This window comes from Hevea brasiliensis, chromosome 14, assembly GCF_030052815.1.
Source record: "Hevea brasiliensis isolate MT/VB/25A 57/8 chromosome 14, ASM3005281v1, whole genome shotgun sequence".
NCBI lineage: Eukaryota > Viridiplantae > Streptophyta > Magnoliopsida > Malpighiales > Euphorbiaceae > Hevea > Hevea brasiliensis.
Genome location: NC_079506.1, coordinates 78,238,363 through 78,258,951, shown reverse-complemented (window position 1 = coordinate 78,258,951; position 20,589 = coordinate 78,238,363).

Genomic DNA, 20,589 nt, shown 5'->3' with positions numbered 1-20,589 from the left:
ATTCGAAAATTAAAAAAACTACTCACTCATGGTGAGTTTAACAAACATACTGTAATTAAAATAAAAGAACATAAAAGCAATTTTAAGTAATAGAACAAAAGAACCCAGAAAAAGATTCTATAGTTTAGGACTTTTGGAACATCAGCTGAGAGGTCTTCTCCTTATTGCTGATGCAATTTCTCTTCAAACAGCTTAGAAAACTAGGGTTGTAAAACTAATTCTAAATTAAAAGACTTTATATGATGTGTCTTAGAGCCATGTTTTAGAGTCTCAAGAGCCTTAGAAATCTTATCAAAGCGCGAAAAGTGGATTTGGAATCATATAAGAAGCCTATCTGCTACAAAGTACACGACCCGTATTGTAATACCCCTATATGCATAGTTCTGTATATTTCACTGTTCCGGTGACCAGTGTCAGTCCGGAAAATTAAGAGGCTTAGAACCATATTTAAGTCAACTAAAAAAGCCCAGAATAAAAATTAATAGCAATTACCAGAAGGAAAAATTGAAATAAGAAAAACAGAGCATAAAAGGTTAAATGAGCCGGGGGTCACAGCGATGGGTGACCGTACTTGGAAGTGACTGTGAGGTCAGTTGTAACCCTAATTTCATACGGGGCATTGTGACACCGCAATCCTAAAATTTTTTTTGAAGCTAGTGAAAATGATAAAATCACAGAAAAGAGTTGAGAAGTAGGTCAAATAATTAGATCAGGGTTCCGGAAGAAATATAGAAGTATTGGTAAACCAGATCAGACCGACGAGGGGCAAATTGGTTAATTTACCCTTAAAGGTGACTCTTGGCCTAACTATCCAATAAAATGTAAGAAATTAAAATTTCGAAATATAGATTTAAATTGAATAAGTTATAAAAAAATAAAGGAAAAGAAAAGAAATTCAAATAAGAATTATGACATCATCAAGCTTATGTATGCATGACACAATAAATTTTAATTTTTAAAATTTGAAAATTTGGGATAAATATCAACATAAAAAGAAAAATAAAGAAATTAAAAAGAAATTTTTTTGCTTCTTCTTCTTCAATTGTCGTGGCACTCTCTCCTCTCCCACCTCTCTCTCTTTCTTAAACCTCTATGAAAGCTTAACTTAAGCTTTCTAAACCTTAAAATTTGCCATAAATTTCCCAATTTTCTTACTTAAATCTTACCCTTGCATCTTGAAAAGAAGATTGAAGAAGGAAGAAGAAGGGAAAATGGAGAAATCAAAGAGCTAGAAAAGCTATACAAGAGGTTAGTTATAAATCACTTAATCTCTCTTTAAAATTATGCATATACACTTGAAATAAAGTAGAATTTGAAGAAAAATGAAACAAAATCAAACATGTGGGGCATTTGAGGAATTTTAGCCAACATGAAATGAATTAGGGTTTGATTGATTTTGATGAAATTAAAATTGTATTTAAGTCTAATTTAGTGTGTAGATGTATGATATATATTTTAATTTCATTAATTAAATCATTTGAGAAATTAGGGTTCTTGATTTAGGGAAATTGGGGGAAAATTTAGAAGTTTTTGAAATTGAGGCAAATTGACCTAATTGAAGCTCAAAATAATCAATTGGGCCCAATTAGAGTGTGTTGGAATGGGGAGAAGTGAAATTGAATCCGAATTGGTAAGGGTCCAATTCTGGACAGTCAGACCTTGGTCCACTTAGAGGACCAAAAGTGTAATTCTGCTACTGCAATTGGTGTGAGGCTAATTGGAGATGAAATTAGACACATAATGCCACAATTTTCATGTAGAAACCTTGCCCTAAAAATGACTTTAAGTTAGTGAACAATTAGGTCAAACCCGGATTAAGCACACTGCCACTGTAGAGAAATGACCAAATGAACAGTATTCATTCATTTGGCCATAACTTGGTGTAGGAAGGTCCAAATGATTTGAATTTTATACCAATGAAAAGGTGAGACATAGCACTACAACTTTTATGAAGAACACAAACCCAAATTCTGACCATAACTCATCTAAAAAATAAGCCACATTCGGCACACCAAAACCGCCAGAACAGAATTGGTACCCAGAATTCTGGGTTAAAACCAATCCGGCCAGCCACTTTGAAATTAACATAACTTGAGATACAAAACTCCAAATGGAGTGATTCAAAAAGAGAATTAAAGCTAAGACAATAAGAAATAACTTTGATGGAGGAAATTTGGTCAAATTCTCACTGTAAACAGATTAATAGAACAGTACAAATTAGTGACCCAAAATTGAAATTTTAAGATTTAACTTTAATAGACTTTGAATGGCAATTGCCAATTAATGCCAGCATATTTGTGACCCAAAATATGGTGTGTGTGTGTGTGTGTGTAATTAGAATTCACATACCTATTAAGAATGAAAAAGTCAACATTTTGACTTAAATAGTGCAATAAATAGTAATCCCAAATTACCAAATTCAAATAATTCCATTTTAAGCAAGTTTAGGTGTACATTCAATTATGCATGGAATTAATCATTAGATTAATTGTGAAACCTGATATTGAAACACTATAAATTGTGTGTTTCAGTTGAAAAAGAGATTGAGAAGGACGATAAGGAAAAGTGAGTCAAGGCCTGGAGGCGACTCATTCCAGGTTTGTGCACATTAAACTTTAATTTATCGTTTTCTAATTGAAAAATTATTTAGCTATGCATTGTGAATTAATTGTACTAATTATGGGTTTCGAGAAATGCTGTGTTATCATTTTATGAATGGAAATTTGAATTGGAAATTGATTTGTGTTTTGCATAAAATGTTTGAATAACTTGATTTAAATTGATTTTGGATTCACACTTAGCATGACAGTATCATTATATTCCTCCTCCATTTATGGGGTTGAGATCAACTATATTCCTCCCTCTCTAGCTTGCCAGTTGAGGTCGAGATCGGATGAGTACTCATATAGCTAGCTAGCCACCTCCCTCATTGATTTTGATTAGTGGGGTTGAGATTGCTTTGTCGTGGTGTACAACATGGCATTGATCGGAAATTTTGTGTCATGACATAAGTTGTGTATGGATTGGCAACACTGTGCTTTATAAATTATTTGACAAAATGGTATTATAAATATTGTTTGAAATTTGTGAAATGTGATTGTGAAAGGCTTTGAATTACTGTTCATCGATGAATATTTTATTTTTCACATCTTTAAATTTTTATTGTGCACCACTGAGTAAACAATACTCAGTGATAACTTTATTTCCTGTCGCATATAAGGGAAAAGAAAAAGCAGCAGAGTGAGCTGCTAAGTTGACAAGGACTCCTCTGAAGTTTTTGTATGGGTATTATTTTATACCCATGTAATTTAGTTTGATGTAAATATGATATTGTTTATATATATCTATGTAGTAAATGAGCAGTTGTATACTTAAGTCTGTAATAATATTATTTTTTAATTTTCTTTCTATAAATTAAGACTTGTATGTGTAACTTTAATTCAATACAATATTGATGAGTTTATTAAACTATTTTTAAGAATGTTTGAATTGTGTATTTTGAATTGAGATCTAGTTGAATTGTATTGATTTGAGAATATATTGGCGGTTGGGGTTGAGAAATGAAATTATTGGAAGTGTTTTCACAGGTTTTGAAGAACTGATTTTTTCCAATTATAGACGGCACTCTGCCGAAATTTTTATAAAATTTGCGAAAACTTTAAATTGATTGAAAATTTGATATGTGGTTTAACTTAAATTAAAATTTTTTAATACTTGTCAAAATTGCTCACCACCTTTAAAAGGAAATAGAATTGCTTTAAAATCCCTTGTAATGTAGTTAATGGGTTATCGGTAGGCAAAGGTCGATAATTCATTAAGTATACTACAAGATTATGTTATGCCTTCCGGAGGGGTAAGGTGTGACACGTATGGCACTACACGGCCCAGGGGCATGTAAACTTCTGGATGGATTTTGGCTTCAGTCATATGGGAAACAAAAAGTTACATGGGGGTGGTTAGGTTTATAGGTTGATGTAAACGGCCCGTGTACTCTCTTCCTTCTTTGGCTCTTCAAGTTTAGATGTCTAGAAAGTTACACGGGGCATTGTAAGGTACATAGGGTCATCTACACAACCTGTGTACTGTGGCTTCTTTATATTCTCTTTAGTCTCCTCCTGCCAGAGGGTTATACGGGTTTGGCTTACTTTGTACATGACCCGTGTACTGTGATGTAATAGCTTCCCTTGCTTTTCCTTCTCCCAAAGTTTGTCTATTTGACTCCTATGCCTTGTACTTTCTCTAGAACACCTGAAAAGATACAAAAAACATAAAATTCATTAAAAATTAACTAAATTAACAAAAACTAATGAAACTAACTAAAATGCATGAAATTAGAAAATTAGCTACCTATATGATATGAAATGTAGTGCAATTATGCCTTAAAACATCTATATGATACAAGTGTATCACCCAATATGGAAAGGGTGGCTTCTCAATAAGCAAGGTCAGGCAGCGTGGCCTAACCGACAGCAAAACAGACTTTTGTGGGTCTCTCATCAAGAAGGAGATAGGGTAGAAGATGATGTTCTTCCTCCTCCACAATAGGTTCATAAGGAAGGGATTCAACAGCACCAACTCGGATCTTTACCATGACATAATAGGAAGCCAATACCTCCAACACTATAGTGTCAGGTAATCATTACATAGGAAGTTTCAATGTGCATACTTTGATTGATTCGGGTGCATCGTACCCTTTTGTTAGCCTTGATATAATCCTCATATTAGGATTGGCAGTCTCAAGTTTAGAATGTCTGTTGCTTGTTAATGGACCAAATTGTGACCCTTCGGTAATAGATATGATCTGTTATGCTTGTTTAGTGATGGTTAAAGATAGATGTTTCCAACTAACCTAGTAGTTCTAGAATTGATAGATTTTGATGTTATTCTAGAAATGTATTGGCTCTCAGCTAACTATGCTATCTTGGACTACAGAAGAAAGATAGTAGAGTTTAGAGGATAGGATGGGTCAGTTAAAGTGTTCCAAAGAGATCAGGTAGCACCTGTAAAGGGTATGATCTCAGTCACGCAATCTAAAAAGATACTCCGAAAAGGGTTTAAAGCATTTATAGCACATGTTTAAAAAGTTGTAAAAAATAGAGGTGGACCAGGATTAGTTCTTGTGGTAAGAGAATTTCTAGATATGTTTCTAGAAGTGTTACCTGGATTGCCACCTAAAAAGGAGATAGATTTTGAAATTGATGTAATGCCTGGCACTAGACCCATATTTATCCCTCCTTACAGGATGACTCCTACAGAACTAAAGGAGTTAAAAGAACAATTGTAGGATTTATTGGATAAGAGGTTCATCAAACTGAGGATCTCTCTATGGGATGCACCTGTGCTATTTGTAAAGAAGAAAGATGGATCCTTATGGCTATGCATAAACTACAGATAATTAAATAAAGTGATCATAAAGAATAAGTACCCTTTGCTCGTATTGATGACCTATTTGATCAGCTAGCAAGAGCTAGTTGTTTCTCTAAAATAAACTTAAGGTTTGGATATCACCAGTTAAGGATCAAAGAGACAGACATTTAGAATACTGCTTTTTAGACTAGGTACAAGCATTATGAGTTTCTTGTGATGTCGTTTGGGTTAACCAATTCCCCACTTGCATTTATGGATCTCATAAACAGGGTATTTAGACCTTATCTAGATCACCTTGTGATCATCTTTATTAATGACATATTAGTATATTCCAAAAGTCTCGAAGAGCATGCACAACATCTAAGAATCATTCTTTAGATGTTAAGGGGGCATCAGTTATATGCTTAGTTCTCTAAGTGTGAGTTCTAACTGAAGAGCATATCTTTTTTGGGACATGTAGTGTCAAAAAAGGGAATTGATGTGATCCCAAGAAGGTTAAAATAATGGCAAATTGGCCGAGGCCATCTACAGTGACTAAGATCAAGAGTTTCCTAGGTTTGGTTGGCTATTATAAGATATTTATGCCTCCAAGATAACTGCTGTAATGACTTGGTTAACTCAGAAGAACAAGAAATTTGAATGGAGTGATCAATGTGAGGAGAGCTTCCAGAAGCTTAAGGAATATTTGATTTCAGCATCAGTGTTGGCTTTGCCTTCAAGCAATGGAGATTTCACCATTTACTGCAATGCCTCCAGAATGGGTTTGGGATGTGTTCTTATGCAAAATGGTAGAGTAATAGCTTATGCTTCAAGGTAGTTGAAGAAGCACGAAGCTAATTATCTCACTTATGACTTAGAGATAACAGCCATAGTCTTTGCCTTAAAGATGTGGAGACACTATCTATATGGGACTAAATGTGAAATTTTCACAGACCACAAGAGTCTCAGTATGTTTTTAACTAGAAAGAGCTGAATCTCAAATAAAGGAGATACATAAAATTGCTCAGTGATTATGATTTACCATTCAATACCATCTAAGAAAGACAAATGTTATTGCAAATGCCTTAGCCAAAAATCATTTGGCAGTTTAGCTCATATATCCATAGAAAGACAACCTATCTTGAAGGAGCTGCACCAGCTAATTGAAGAAGAGTTACAGCTGGAGTTATCAGTTAAGGGTACCTAGATAGCTTAAATGAAGGTGATGCTGATGTACTTAAGATAAGTAGTAGAGAGGTAGCATGAAGACCCTGAGTTTGTAAAGATAGCTAAAGTAGTACATGTGGGTGAGAACCCTGAGTTCCAATTTGATAGGAAAGGAGTGTTAATATATGGTAGTAGGTTATGTTTACTAGATGATATCAAACTTAAAGGAGACATTATGAGAGAAGCTCATAATGCTAAGTATAGCATCCATCCTGAAGCTACCAAAATGTATCAAGATCTAAAAAAGGTGTATTGGTGGCCTTCCATGAAGAAAGAGATTGCATAGTTTGTGTCTGATTATGAAGTTTGTCTGAGAGAGTGAAGCCGAAACATCAGAAGCTAGCAGGAATACTTAACCCACTGCCTATTCCAAAATAAAAATAGGAAAATTGGCAATGGACTTTGTTATGGGATTACCAGTAGCCTCCAATAAATATGACTCAATATGGGTTATAATGAACAGGTTGACTAAAACTACTCACTTCATTCCTGTAATAGCTAACTACTCAATCGATAAGTTGGCTCAGGTGTACGCGGTAGAGGTAGTAAGGTTGTATGGAGCTCTAGTGACAATAGTCTCTGATAGAGGACCACAGTTCACATCAAGGTTTTGACATTATCTTTAGAATGAGTTAGTCACCAAGTTGGATTTCAGTACAACTTTTCATCCTCAGACAGATGGAAAGTCAGAAAGGAGCATACAAACTTTTGGAGGATATGCTAAAAATGTGTGTACTTAACTTTGGAGGATCATGAAAAAAGTACCTTCCTGTAATTGAGTTCGCATATAATAACAACTATCACTCTAGCATAAGAATAACACCGTATGAAGCTTTATAGGGGAAAAAGTGTAGGTCTCCTATGGGTTAAGAAGAAGTAGTTGAAAGAGCTTGAGCAGAAACGGAGTTGGTGGAAATCACTAATGAGGCCATGTCTTTAATTAGGGCTAGGTTGAAGACAGCAGCTAATAGACAGAATAGCTATGCAAACCTCCATAGAAGAAAAGTGGTTTTCCAAAAGGGGGATATGGTACTACTAAAGGTATCTCTGATGAAGGGTGTCATTCAGTTTGAGAGGAGAGACAAACTAGCTTCAAGGTATATTAGACCATATGAAGTGCTACAAAGGGTGCGAAATGTATCTTATAAGCTAGCCTTATTATCGCAAGGGGTTTTGCGGTCGCCTGAACGAACCCTCAACGAAGTGGGTAAGAGTGAGGAGTCGCCACTTTAATTTTGAGGGGAATTAAAGAAAACCATTTGTGAAAATAGATTGAAATGAAACCACTTCAAGACAGAGATTCTAGGTTCGGGGTCCGTAAACGGGTGGGGAAGGTGTTAGGCACCCCACCTCGTCCCTTAATAAGGGTAAGTAGATTTAATTTTGCATTAGTTAGGAGGGCTTGAATAGACATGTTAATCCTTTTGACTAAAGGAACGTTTGATTTTTCACTAAATTTGGATCACCCAGATACATAAGTAAATGAGACAACCTTAGTGAGTTACTGTTGTATGTTAATTTTATTTGAAAGGAATATTTTATTAAAATTTAATTTAAGAATAAGAACTCTACTCCGAACTCTTTAATATTTATTAAAATTCTGAGTTGAGACCGGATAAGAACTCTCTTCCGATCTCTATTAAGTATTTATTTTAAATTTTGAGTTGAGACCGGATAAGAACTCTCTTCCGATCTCTATTAAGTGTTTATTTTAAATTTTGAGTTGAGACCGGATAAGAACTCTCCTCCGATCTCTATTAAGTATTTATTTTAAAATTTTGAGTTGAGACCGGATAAGAACTCTCCTCCGATCTCTATTAAGTATTTATTTTAAAATTTTGAGTTGAGACCGGATAAGAACTCTCCTCCGATCTCTATTAAGTGTTCATTTTAAATTTTGAGTTGAGACCAGATAAGAACTCTCCTCCGATCTCCATTAAGTATTTATTTTAAAATTTTGAGTTGAGACCGGATAAGAACTCTCCTCCGATCTCTTTTAAATTAACAGGAACCTGAATGGGCTCTTTCCGATCTCCCGAATTTTAATTACAGCTACATATCATAAGGACCTAAAGCTAAGGATTCTGGCTTTCAAAGGTGCTGGGGATAAGGCTTCTTTTAACTAATTGGTATTTTGTGACTAAATAAGGGAAGACGGACTGAATTTTGCTGACCTCCCCTAAGGTCATTTTACCAGTATCCTATCTGTACCCTTTTATTTATCTGGGTTTTGATTTTTATTCCGCCTTATGGCATTATACTGGATCGCCTCCCATGTCAGCCTAGTGGTTCAATTTTGCTATTTCCCTGACGTGTTATTTAGACCCTCTTTTTTCAAAGAGACACTTTAAACACAGTTACCTACATTTTGTCTAGCTGCTTTTACGTAACTCGGAGCTAGATGACTTGTGTTAAGAAATAATAAAGATTAACGAAAGTGTGGGTTAGCCAACACGGGAGTAAACTAGAGCATATCTTTCCTTTGTATTTTTTTTAGCGTGACATGAACTTAAAGAAAACAACAGGCATAAGAAAAAGAACAAAGGAAATATGTGAAATGAGAACTAGACTTAATAAAATGACAATATTAACACTGACCTGTAGGGAGTCGAGTCTATTGAACTAACTACAGAATCGCAAAAAGTAGCAAGATTGCAGGTTGGCAGCCGGAGGACTATGGTTTGCCTCGAAATGAAATATTCTTTGTTAGAATGTAAACAGGTCAAAATAACCAAGCGTGAGTGGAGTTGAGCTTAGACAATATGAATGGAAATAGAGGATAACAAAGACAGAAAGTGGGAGTGCCACAGGATAATGAACGAACTGAAAATGAAAAATTTCAGTATTCAAGAATCCCTTTTGCAAGAAAACACTTCAGAAAACTAGTTTCAAAAGTCTTTTCTACGAAAACTCCAAAAAATAGCAGAGTAACAAACTGAATTAAATTTCAGAGTTCTTCCACTATAGTTATTGCCTCTTGTTTATATTTTTTTTCGTCCCTTTGAACAGTTTTCAGGCAGGTATTTATAGGAATCGGGTGCTCTCCATGAAGGGTCAGGATTTATTTTGAGGGAGATGGAGGGTCTGGATTTTGAAGGACATGATCGGATGCTTGAGAATTAAAGAGAACCAAAATGAACGGCTGAGATTATTCTTCAGAATATTCGTCCTTTTCTTCTTTTAATCGGACGGTCTGAAATCCTCGTGTCAGGAATGATCTGAGGGCTAAGAGCAAAAGACGCTGGTCTTGTCGTCTTGTCTCTTGATCCAAGGGTTCCGGGTTTGTCCTTACAAGTGAGATCAACGGTGGAGATTGGGATGTACAGGACTGTCATGACATACCCTGGCACCTGTCAGCATTGCGGGCGATTCTTAGGCGTGCGGTGGAGATCTTGTCTGCCACGCTTTAACTACCTCGGCTCTGATTCTGATGACGGTTGTTTGGGATTTGTCTTATTCTTTTTGCCTTCCGATCCCTCCCAAGCTCCTATTCTGATCTCTCATGCTAATCTCCCATCTTCCGATCTCTATTATTCCGATCCCTAGAGATCGCCCAAATGATGTAATCCGATCTCTTGGAAATAAGAGTCAATTATCATCTTATTATTATTGCATTGATTATTTTTCGATCTCTGATGTGTTTATCCGATCTGTTCCCAATCAACAACCCTTAATCGATCCGCACCAAACACTTATCTTAATATGCCGATCTCTAATTAGCCGTTCTCTTTATGGAATTTGAGAGACGTGTCAGAACAGCTGGCGAATCCCGTTAACCGATGCATTGCCTGGGACATCGTGAGCATTAAATGCTCGAACGAGTATAAATAGGGGTAGGGGTTAGCCAGTTTCTTACTTTATGCCATTTTCTGTCTCTCGCAAGCAATTCCAAAACTCTCCCGATTTTTCAAGCTCTTCCGACTCCGTTCAAGCTCCGGTAAGGGTTTTAATCCTTCTTTTAGCTTTAAGTTCTTTGTTTTCCTTAAAAATGAGCGGCGCCGAAGGTCAGAGAGCGGCAAGCCCACCTTCCGTCCATGTTTCATGGTCGTCTGATGAAGAAGAGGTGGTCGGGCCGAGCGCACAACCAGAACCTCTTAGGGTCTCCGTTCCAGCTCGGGGGCGGATCGCACCATCAAGGCATGCACCTTCCTCAGGGAGGGAGAATCTTCCCATGGACGAGCTGCCATCGATCTTGCAAGAAACCGATCTGCAGTCGTTTAGCCAGGAGTACAACATAGAGCCCGATTCATATGAACTTATCCGGTGTCACGGCGATCACCGAGCCGATCACTCCTTTGAAGAGAATGACATGGTGATGGTATACGAGGAACAGTTAAAGGCTGGTCTTCGGTTCCCTCTAGACGACTTCTTCAAGGAGGTCCTAAAATTCCACCGAGTGTGCATCGCCCAAATTCACCCTAACTCGTGGCGGATCCTGGTAGCCTTCCGAGGCCTGTGCCGAGCTAAGGGAATCAAACCTACGGCTAAGGTGTTCGTCGAACTGCACAGGCTAACTCGCCGAAAGGACGACGAGCATTGGTTCTTTCAGGCGAAGCCTCATTGCGGGCTCTTCACCGATCTGCCCTCCTCCCTTAAGAATTGGAAGAATCGCTTCTTCATTCTAAGGAGCAAAAATCCGACCTGCTTCGAGGACTTCCCCCGTAGCTGGTGGCACCAGGGACCCTTGATTCCGAAGCGTATTACCCTGAACAAGGAGGAAAGCCTAATAGTGATGGAGCTGAAGAATCAAGCTGCCACTCAAAAGTACTCCTGTTTAGATGCGGTGACTGCCGAGCTGCATCATTGGACGATGGAGTTGATCACGGGCGAAAAGCACGGGCTTCAGCTCTCTGATCTTGGCATCGGTATTTTCTATTTCTCAGATCTTTGGGCCTTAGCGATCTCACTGACCTCTTTTTTATGTAGGTATGGCGGGTGGTGAAGGTTCCAGGAAGCGAAAGAAGGAGAGAGAGATTTTCCGGAAAATAAAGGAGATGAAGCGTTCGGCACTACTTCAAACACCCGGCCATGAACCTGGGGAGACGCAAGGAGGCCAGCCCCGACCTTTGGGGCCGCCGATCACTGAAGCTGTCCGATCTCCTCCTCAACAGGAAGAGCCGCCTCCACCTCCTCCAGTTGCTCCAAGCACAGAAGGGGGTCATTCTCGACCTCCTACTAGGCCCCCTTCTCGTGGCGCCCAAGTACTGATTGCCTCCCTAGAGAACAACCAGACCGTTCGGGAGAACCCCAATTTTGCCAAAGTTTTGGCGTCTTCCATCTGCCTTCGGGAGGATCGGGACAGACTGTCTCCGGACAATCTTGACGACATCCTAACCCGATCCATGAGTCTGAATGTAGAGTGCTTGGTGAACCAGCACATAGTCCGGGAAAAGGCTCACCGCCTGGGTAAGGAGGTCGAGAAGAAGAGTCAAGAGGTGGCATCCCTCCGATCCCAACTCTCATCCGCTCAGGATTACATATCTCAAATTGAGGGGCGGATGAAGTACTATGAGGATAAGATGGCCGAACAGACTCATGTTCTGGCTGAAAGGGATCATGCTCTTAGAGAAGTCCAGGCACTCCAGGCCAACGAAGCTGCTCAAGTCGCTCATCTTGCTGAGGAGCTTAAGGCAAAAGATGAAGAGATGGTGACTGGAATAGCCGGTGCCTATGTGAACGCTCACAAGGATCTCTTGGCCGAGCTGCAGAAGCGTTACCCAGAGGAGGACTTCTCTTGGATGGCCGACCTGGCTCCCGAAGGTGAGGTGGAAAGTGAAGAGGAGGCCGAGGGAGAGAGAGAAAATGAGCAAAATGTAGATCAGGCTGGGGGTGATCCCCCAGCCGAATGACTTGTACAAATTTTTTGAAATGAAATGAAGTGGAATGCCCTTTTTGTTCGATGAATGGTTATGATCGGAAAATTTCTCATTTATTAAACACTTGATTGTCTGAGTATGTTGAAATAACTGAAGATGATTATTAACCTAAGTGTGAGAGATCGGAAAACACAATGAGCATGAGATCGGTAAGGAAGAAATGCTGAACGGGACTTGATTAAAATTGGAAATTAGACTTGGACACTTAAGATCGGAATCCTCATTAAACCGGACCAAAACCTTAGCTCTTAAACTTTTGAAAGGGAGATCGGCAATAAAACTGGTAAGAAAAGATCTAGTTCACTTCGTTTATACTACAACGGGTCGGAGAGATCGGTGAGCGATTTAATAGACTGGTAAGGCTCTGACTAATGTGAGGACTTAGCATTGATTTAATTCTTTGTGAGGAGAGATCGGAAATGTAACTGTCTATCAAAGAGAGATCGAAAATGTAACTGTTTATCAAAGAGAGATCGGAAATGTGATTAGCTGTCAAAAGGAGACTTAGTACTGAGGTCAGTTCCAAAGTTTTATTGATTTTGGGGATCGGCCAAAATATGGTGTCGACAGCTGCCCCTCTTTACATAATTTCTATTAAAGGGAAAATTTCCCGTGTAGGAATTATGTAAAGATTCAGACTCATATTTTGGACGATTAGGTGTTCGAAGTTAGGGAGCTAAAGCACACTTAGATCAAGGAAATTTTAATTGCAGGAAATTAAAATTGCAGAAAATTAAAATCAACTTAGATCAAGGAACCAGAGGTTGATAGCAGGAAATTTAAATTGCTGGAAATTAAAATTGCAGTAAATTAAAATCAACTTAGATCAAGGAACCAGAGGTTGATAACAGGAAATGTAAATTGCAGAAAATTAAAATCAACTTAGATCAAGGAACCAGAGGTTGATAGTAGGAAATTTAAATTGCAGGAAATTAAAATCAACTTAGATCAAGGAACCAGAGGTTGATGACAGGAAATGTAAATTGCAGGAAATTAAAATCAACTTAGATCAAGGAACCAGAGGTTGATAGCAGGAAATTTAAATTGCTGGAAATTAAAATTGCAGGAAATTAAAATCAACTTAGATCAAGGAACCAGAGGTTGATAACAGGAAATTTAAATTGCTGGAAATTAAAATCAACTTAGATCAAGGAACCAGAGGTTGATAACAGGAAATTTAAATTGCAGGAAATTAAAATCAACTTAGATCAAGGAACTAGAGGTTGATAACAGGGAATTTAAATTGCAGGAAATTAAAATCAACTTAGATCAAGGAACCAGAGGTTGATAACAGGAAATTTAAATTGCAAGAAATTAAAATCAACTTAGATCAAGGAACCAGAGGTTGATAGCAGGAAATTTAAATTGCTGGAAATTAAAATTGCAGGAAATTAAAATCAACTTAGATCAAGGAACCAGAGTTTGATAGCAGGAAATTTAAATTGCAGGAAATTAAAATCAACTTAGATCAAGGAACCAGAGGTTGATAACAGGAAATTTAAATTGCTGGAAATTAAAATCAACTTAGATCAAGGAACTAGAGGTTGATAACAGGAAATTTAAATTGCAGGAAATTAAAATCAACTTAGATCAAGGAACCAGAGGTTGATAACAGGGAATTTAAATTGCAGGAAATTAAAATCAACTTAGATCAAGGAACCAGAGGTTGATAACAGGAAATTTAAATTGCAGGAAATTAAAATCAACTTAGATCAAGGAACCAGAGGTTGATAATAGGAAATTTAAATTGCAGGAAATTAAAATCAACTTAGATCAAGGAACCAGAGGTTGATAACAGGAAATTTAAATTGCAGGAAATTAAAATCAACTTAGATCAAGGAACCAGAGGTTGATAACAGGAAATTTAAATTGCACTTACAAAGCAAGCCTAATCCGGATACAAGAAGTTCTTCCCCAATGAAGTGTACTTAACAGAATCCCGAAGACCAATGACGAATGGAGGACGAGTTGCAAGACTTGACCTATGGCCTCGTTTCTTCAAATGCCCCATTTACATTTTGGACTTTCTCCCGAAAAGCACCCGCGCGGGTTTTTACTTCCCCTTCGTCTATATGACTAGAAGTGCCCTTCCGGGTTTTCACCTCTAGTTTAGTTTTTTTTTTTTTTTTTTTTTGGTCTTTTCCTGCAGATCTCATAGTAAAGTACGTGAGGTTATCAATTGTCAAATCTTAATCTTATGGCAAAAATTTTAACTGATTTAAATAGGGCATTAAATAACGAGATTGCAGAAAGATAAATATAAGAGAAAGATAGGAACATGGGGAATGAAGTGTGATTTTATTACGGTTTAATATAAACAAAGAAGAAGTTTCAAAGAAGAAGGGTACAAGGATAGATCTCACATATTCCCTGTGGCTGATTTTGAAATCCCTTAACTGCCATTATTTCGAGTTCTCTGAAGCCTTATGCCGTGACAGTTTCCTCTTCATCCTAATTTCATGCCCCCCATTCCTTATTTCTCTCTTTTTGTTCTCGGGATGCCCTTTCGGGTTTTCACCCCTAGATTTTTTTTTTTTTTTTTTTTTGGAGAACTTACTTTTTCAGGATGCCCTTTCGGGTTTTCATCCTTCACTCGTTTTACAGAAAGCGCCCCTTCGGGGTTTTCGCCTTCTTTCGCAAATTTTGCTAGGAGCGCCCTTTCGGGTTTTCACTCCTACTTTTTTTTTTTTTTTTTAGGCATAGTATTTCTTGACGGTGTCAGCATTCACAGGTCTCGGAAACTCTTCACCATCCATGTGGGTCAAGATCAAGGCTCCTCCAGAAAATGCCTTCTTAACTACATAGGGCCCCTCGTAGGTTGGTGACCATTTGCCTCGGGGATCGTTTTGATTCGGCAGCACTTTCTTCAGAACTAGGTCCCCGGGTTGGAATTTGTGTGGGCGAACACTTTTATCAAATGCACTAGCCATCCTCATCTTGTATAACTGCCCATGACATGCTGCTGCTAACCTTTTCACATCTAGCAAGTTTAACTGATCCAACCTTGACTGGATCCATTCTGACTCATCAATCCCTGATTCCTTCAGAATCCTTAGGGAAGGAATTTCAACTTCAATAGGTGATACCGCTTCCATCCCGAAAACCAGTGAGTATGGAGTTGCCTCGGTTGAGGTTCTTACAGAAGTCCGGTATGCGTGGAGAGCGTAAGGAAGCATATCATGCCAATCCCTAAACGTGACTATCATTTTCCGGATTATCCTCTTTAGGTTTTTGTTTGCAGCTTCCACCGCTCCATTCATCTGGGGACGGTATGGGGAGGAATTGAGGTGTCGGATTTTGTATTGATCACACAATTTCTGAATCCTTAGGCCATTCAGATTCTTAGCGTTATCAGTGACGATTTCATCAGGGAGGCCATGCCGGCAGATGATATTGTTTCTGAGGAATTTGAGAAACGTGTTCTGCGTGATGTGCGCATAGGATGTCGCCTCGACCCACTTGGAGAAATAGTCGATGGCCACAAGGATGAATCTGTGCCCATTGGATGCCTTGGGATTGATGGGACCAATCACATCGATGCCCCACATTGCGAAAGGCCATGGTGAGGCGAGGTTGAACAACTTGTGAGGTGGCACATTTATCGGATCGGCATAGATCTGACACTTATGGCACTTCCGGAAATACTCGATGCAATCTTTTTCCATTGTAGTCCAAAAATATCCCCGTCGCATGATTTGCTTAGCCATCATGTGCCCATTGGCATGGGTTGCACAATTTCCCTCATGAGTCTCAAAAAGGATTTTCTTCGCTTCTTTTGCATCCACACATCTCAACAGTTCACTGTTGGACCCTCTCTTGTATAGGGTTTCACCACTGGGGAAGTATCCCAATGCTAATCTCCGAAGCATCCTCTTTTCGTTTCGGTTTGCCCCTGAGGGGAATTCTCTGGTCCTGCAGTAGGCCAGGATGTCATGATACCAAGGTTTACCATCGGGTTCTTCCTCAATCATGAAGCAATAAGCTGGCTCATTCCTTGCCTTAATCTTCAATATCTGAGCCATCTGCCCTTCTTCGATTTGAGCCATAACGGCTAGAGTAGCTAAAGCATCAGCAAATTGATTCTTGTCTCTACTAAGGTGAGTGAAAGAGATCTCTTCGAATTTTTTAATCAGCTCTAGTAAGTACTTCTGATATGGGATTAGCTTGGGATCCTTGGTTTGCCATTCTCCCTTGACTAGGTATATAATCAGGGCTGAGTCTCCATATACTTCCAACTTCTTGATCTTCATTTTGATTGCAGCCTGTAGACCCCTCACACAAGCTTCATATTCTGCGACGTTGTTGGTGCAGTCGAATCTCAACTTAATGGCTATCGGGAAGTGCTTTCCATCTGGGGATATCAATACAGCTCCAATTCCATTCCCGGACAAATTGACAGCTCCGTCGAAATACATTTCCCATACATCGGCTGGCCCCTCTTCTTCGCAGTCTACTTCATTAATATGCTCATCAGGGAACTCAAAATCCAGAGCTTCATAATCCTGGATAGGATTTTCTGCTAGGAGGTTAGCGATCATGATACCTTTCACTGCCTTCCGGGTCATATAGACTATGTCATATTGGGAGAGTATGACCTGCCACTTGGCTATCCTACCTGGCACGAATGGGCTTTCGAATACATATTTGATAGGATCCATCCTGGAGATAAGCCATGTCTTGTGATTCAGCATGTAGTGCTTGAGGCGATTCGCTGTCTAGGCTAATGCGCAGCAAGTCTTTTCTAAGAAAGAGTATCTCGACTCACAATCATTGAACTTCTTGCTCAAGTAATAAATAGCCCTCTCCTTTCGGCCGGTATCATCGTGTTGTCCCAAAACGCACCCCATCGAGTTCTGTTGGACTGCCATATACAGGATAAGAGGCCTCCCTGCCACGGGTGGAACCAATACTGACGGGCTGGTCAAGTATTGCTTAATTTTCTCAAAAGCCTCCTGGCAAACTGAATACCACTGGGTGGAATTATTCTTCCGGAGTAGTCTGAAAATAGGCTCAGCTTTGGCAGTGAGATTAGAAATAAATCTCGATATGTAGTTCAATTTTCCCAGGAAACTGCGCACCTCCCTTTCTGTTTTCGGGGATGGCATTTCTTGAATAGCTCGAACCTTGTCTGGGTCTACTTCTATTCCCTTCTCACTTACTATGAATCCCAACAATTTCCCAGATCTAGCTCTGAATATGCATTTGGCAGGGTTCAGTTTTAGCTGATATCTTCTGAGTCTCTCGAATACCCTCCTCATCACCTGTACGTGGCTTTCTTTTCCTCTGGATTTAATGATCATATCATCCACATACACTTCCACCTTTTTATGCATCATATCGTGGAATAATGTGACCATTGCGCGCTGGTAGGTAGCGCCAGCATTCTTCAACCCGAAAGGCATAACCCGATAGCAAAACACTCCCCATTGAGTGATGAAAGCAGTCTTATCCTTGTCTTCCTCGTCCATCGAGATCTGATTGTACCCTGATGCCCCATCAATACATGAACACCTGCCTAATCTCGCAGCATTGTCAACTAACACATCAATGTGGGGGAGAGGAAAATCGTCTTTCAAGCTTGCTTTATTAAGATCCCTGTAGTCAACGCACACCCTAACTCTCCCGTCCTTCTTCATTACCGGGACGACGTTAGCTACCCATTGAGGATATTTGACCACTTCCAGGAACCCAGCGTCATATTGTTTCTTGACTTCATCCCGAACTTTGAGCAGTGTGTCGGGATTCATTCTCCTTAACTTCTGCTTTACCGGGACTATCCCCGGAATTAGGGGAATTTTGTGTGTCACTATCTGAGGGTCCAAACCCACCATATCATCATAGCTCCAGGAAAATACGTCGAGGAATTCTTTAAGCAGACTGATCATATCTCCCAATTCTTCACTCTCCACTACCTTAAGTTCCCTTTTTACTTCTTCTGTGCCTAAATTTATGGTGTGCGTTTTGTCTCCACAAGGCACTAGGGAGGGTTCATCTTTTTCATTGCTTTCTTCTGTAAGGTCTTCCTCAGAATCACTTGAAGTAATGGCAGTTATGGGGATTTGAAAATTAACCAGAGGAATTTCTGAGTCTATTGGATTATTAGGTGTTAATTGATGAATGGTCCTGAATGAATAAAAATGGAACATATTATAAGGATGAAATTCAAAAGGAAAGAATTGGACTTAAAATGCGCTATTAATTCATTAATATTTATGCCATAAGAAAAAGGTCCATTTACAGTATTACACTTGTCACCATGGACAAAATGATCAAGTGTAGATAACCAAAGGTACTTTACTCGAAATTGAGTACAGGGATGTCCTCCGCCGTCCAGTTGTCTAGTTCTTGCCCCTCAGCTATCGGTGAGACTAGAGCTTCATATAAGGGATCCAGGTAGATGACTCCGATGGATGGTTCATCAGGTGATTCTTCCACCTCTGCCGGATTTTCAATGACTAGTTTAGTGAAGACTTTTGTGATTCTCGGGACTACTTTCATCTTTCCCATTTTCTGATCGAATCTCTGATCCCGAAGTGTTTTCTTCATCCAGAATCGTCCATCCATAAGGGCATCTTCCTCATAACCCAAACCACAGCGACCTATCTTCTGAATAGCCGGTATAGGTTCAACGATCCCTTGCAATGCGGTGCCCAAGCCTTTGCCCTCCTGATATCCATTCTTTGACATCACTTTGGCCACCATAGCCATAGCCCCTCCACTTCCAGTTTCTTGTAACTCAAGGGCCTGGAAGGAGCTTTCCAACGACTCCTCAACCGCTTCCACATAAGGGAGTGATTGTGGCTTGGTGACTAGCAAGGCCTCCTCTCCTTTCACTGTGATGATTTTGCCGTCCATAATATATTTGATCTTTTGGTGCAAAGTTGAAGGAACGACGTTCGCAGAATGGATCCAAGGTCTCCCCAACAACATAGTGTAGGGCGGCTCAATGTTCATCACCTGAAACGTGACGTTGAAAGTACATGCACCGACTTGGATTGGCAAGTCAATGTCTCCCAGCACTTCTCTCCTCGTACCGTCGAAGGCTCTCACCACCATAGCACTCTGACGTATGTCAGATTGGTCAACCGGCAGCCTGGCCAAGGTGGTATTAGGCAGTACATTAAGAGCTGACCCATTATCAATAAGTACCTTAGCTACTATACAACCCTTACACTTCACTGTTACATGCAGAGCTTTAGTGTGCCTTAAACCTGCAGGGTCTATCTCGTCCTCCGAGAAAGTAACAAAACTGGATGCCTGGATTTGTCCCACTATCTTCTCAAACTGCCCCGGAGTAATGTCGGGGTTTACAAAGGCCTGATCCAGGATTCTCTGCAAGGCTTGTCGGTGCACTTCCGAACTCAAGATCAGCGATAACAGCGAAATTCGGGCAGGTGTCTTTCTCAACTGCTCCACCACATCATACTCGCTCTGTTTCATTATTTGGAGCAGCAGTTCCTCCTCTGCTTTATGCTCAGCAGGCTCTACTTCCTCTGTCTTCTCAACCTCCTCTTCTGCATTCTTCAATGACTCTCCCATCTTTACTTTCCCTTTTTTCTTTTCTTTTCCTTCGTTCACGTAACACCTCCCACTTCGAGTTATGAACTCAACTTCTTGCTCATGCGAGGAGGATTTTGTGGTAGTGACAGGTTGAGGATTATCCTGGGGAGTAGCACTGGTGGTAGGTCCGGCATAAGTCATCTGAAAGTGTTCATGAGGAGTGAAACATGGCTTAGGAGGTGCCGGGGGTGAAGCAAGGCTAGGAGCCGGTGTACTGCTTGACGCTCCTTGGGTGAAGACTTGGAAATTGTAGTTCCAAGGTATGGCATGGGTGTTGGTAATAGGGAGCTGAGATGGGGCTCGGATAACCGTTACTGGCGGCGAGGCTACTGGGGGTGAGAAGGTGATTCTGGGTTTAGAGGTAGAAGCATTCTGGCTGTATCTAGTGGTGTTCACTCCCTCCTCCATCTTCGACCTTGTCTGGCATCTCAGAACCTTGAGAGACAACAAGTTCTGAACCTCTTGCCTGAATCCCTCACACCATGACTCATGATCGGTTGCTCCATGATAAGGACACCTGCACCTTCTTCTACTCCGTTACACGAGGGCAAAGGTAGCCTTCCTCATTGCCACAAAGAAA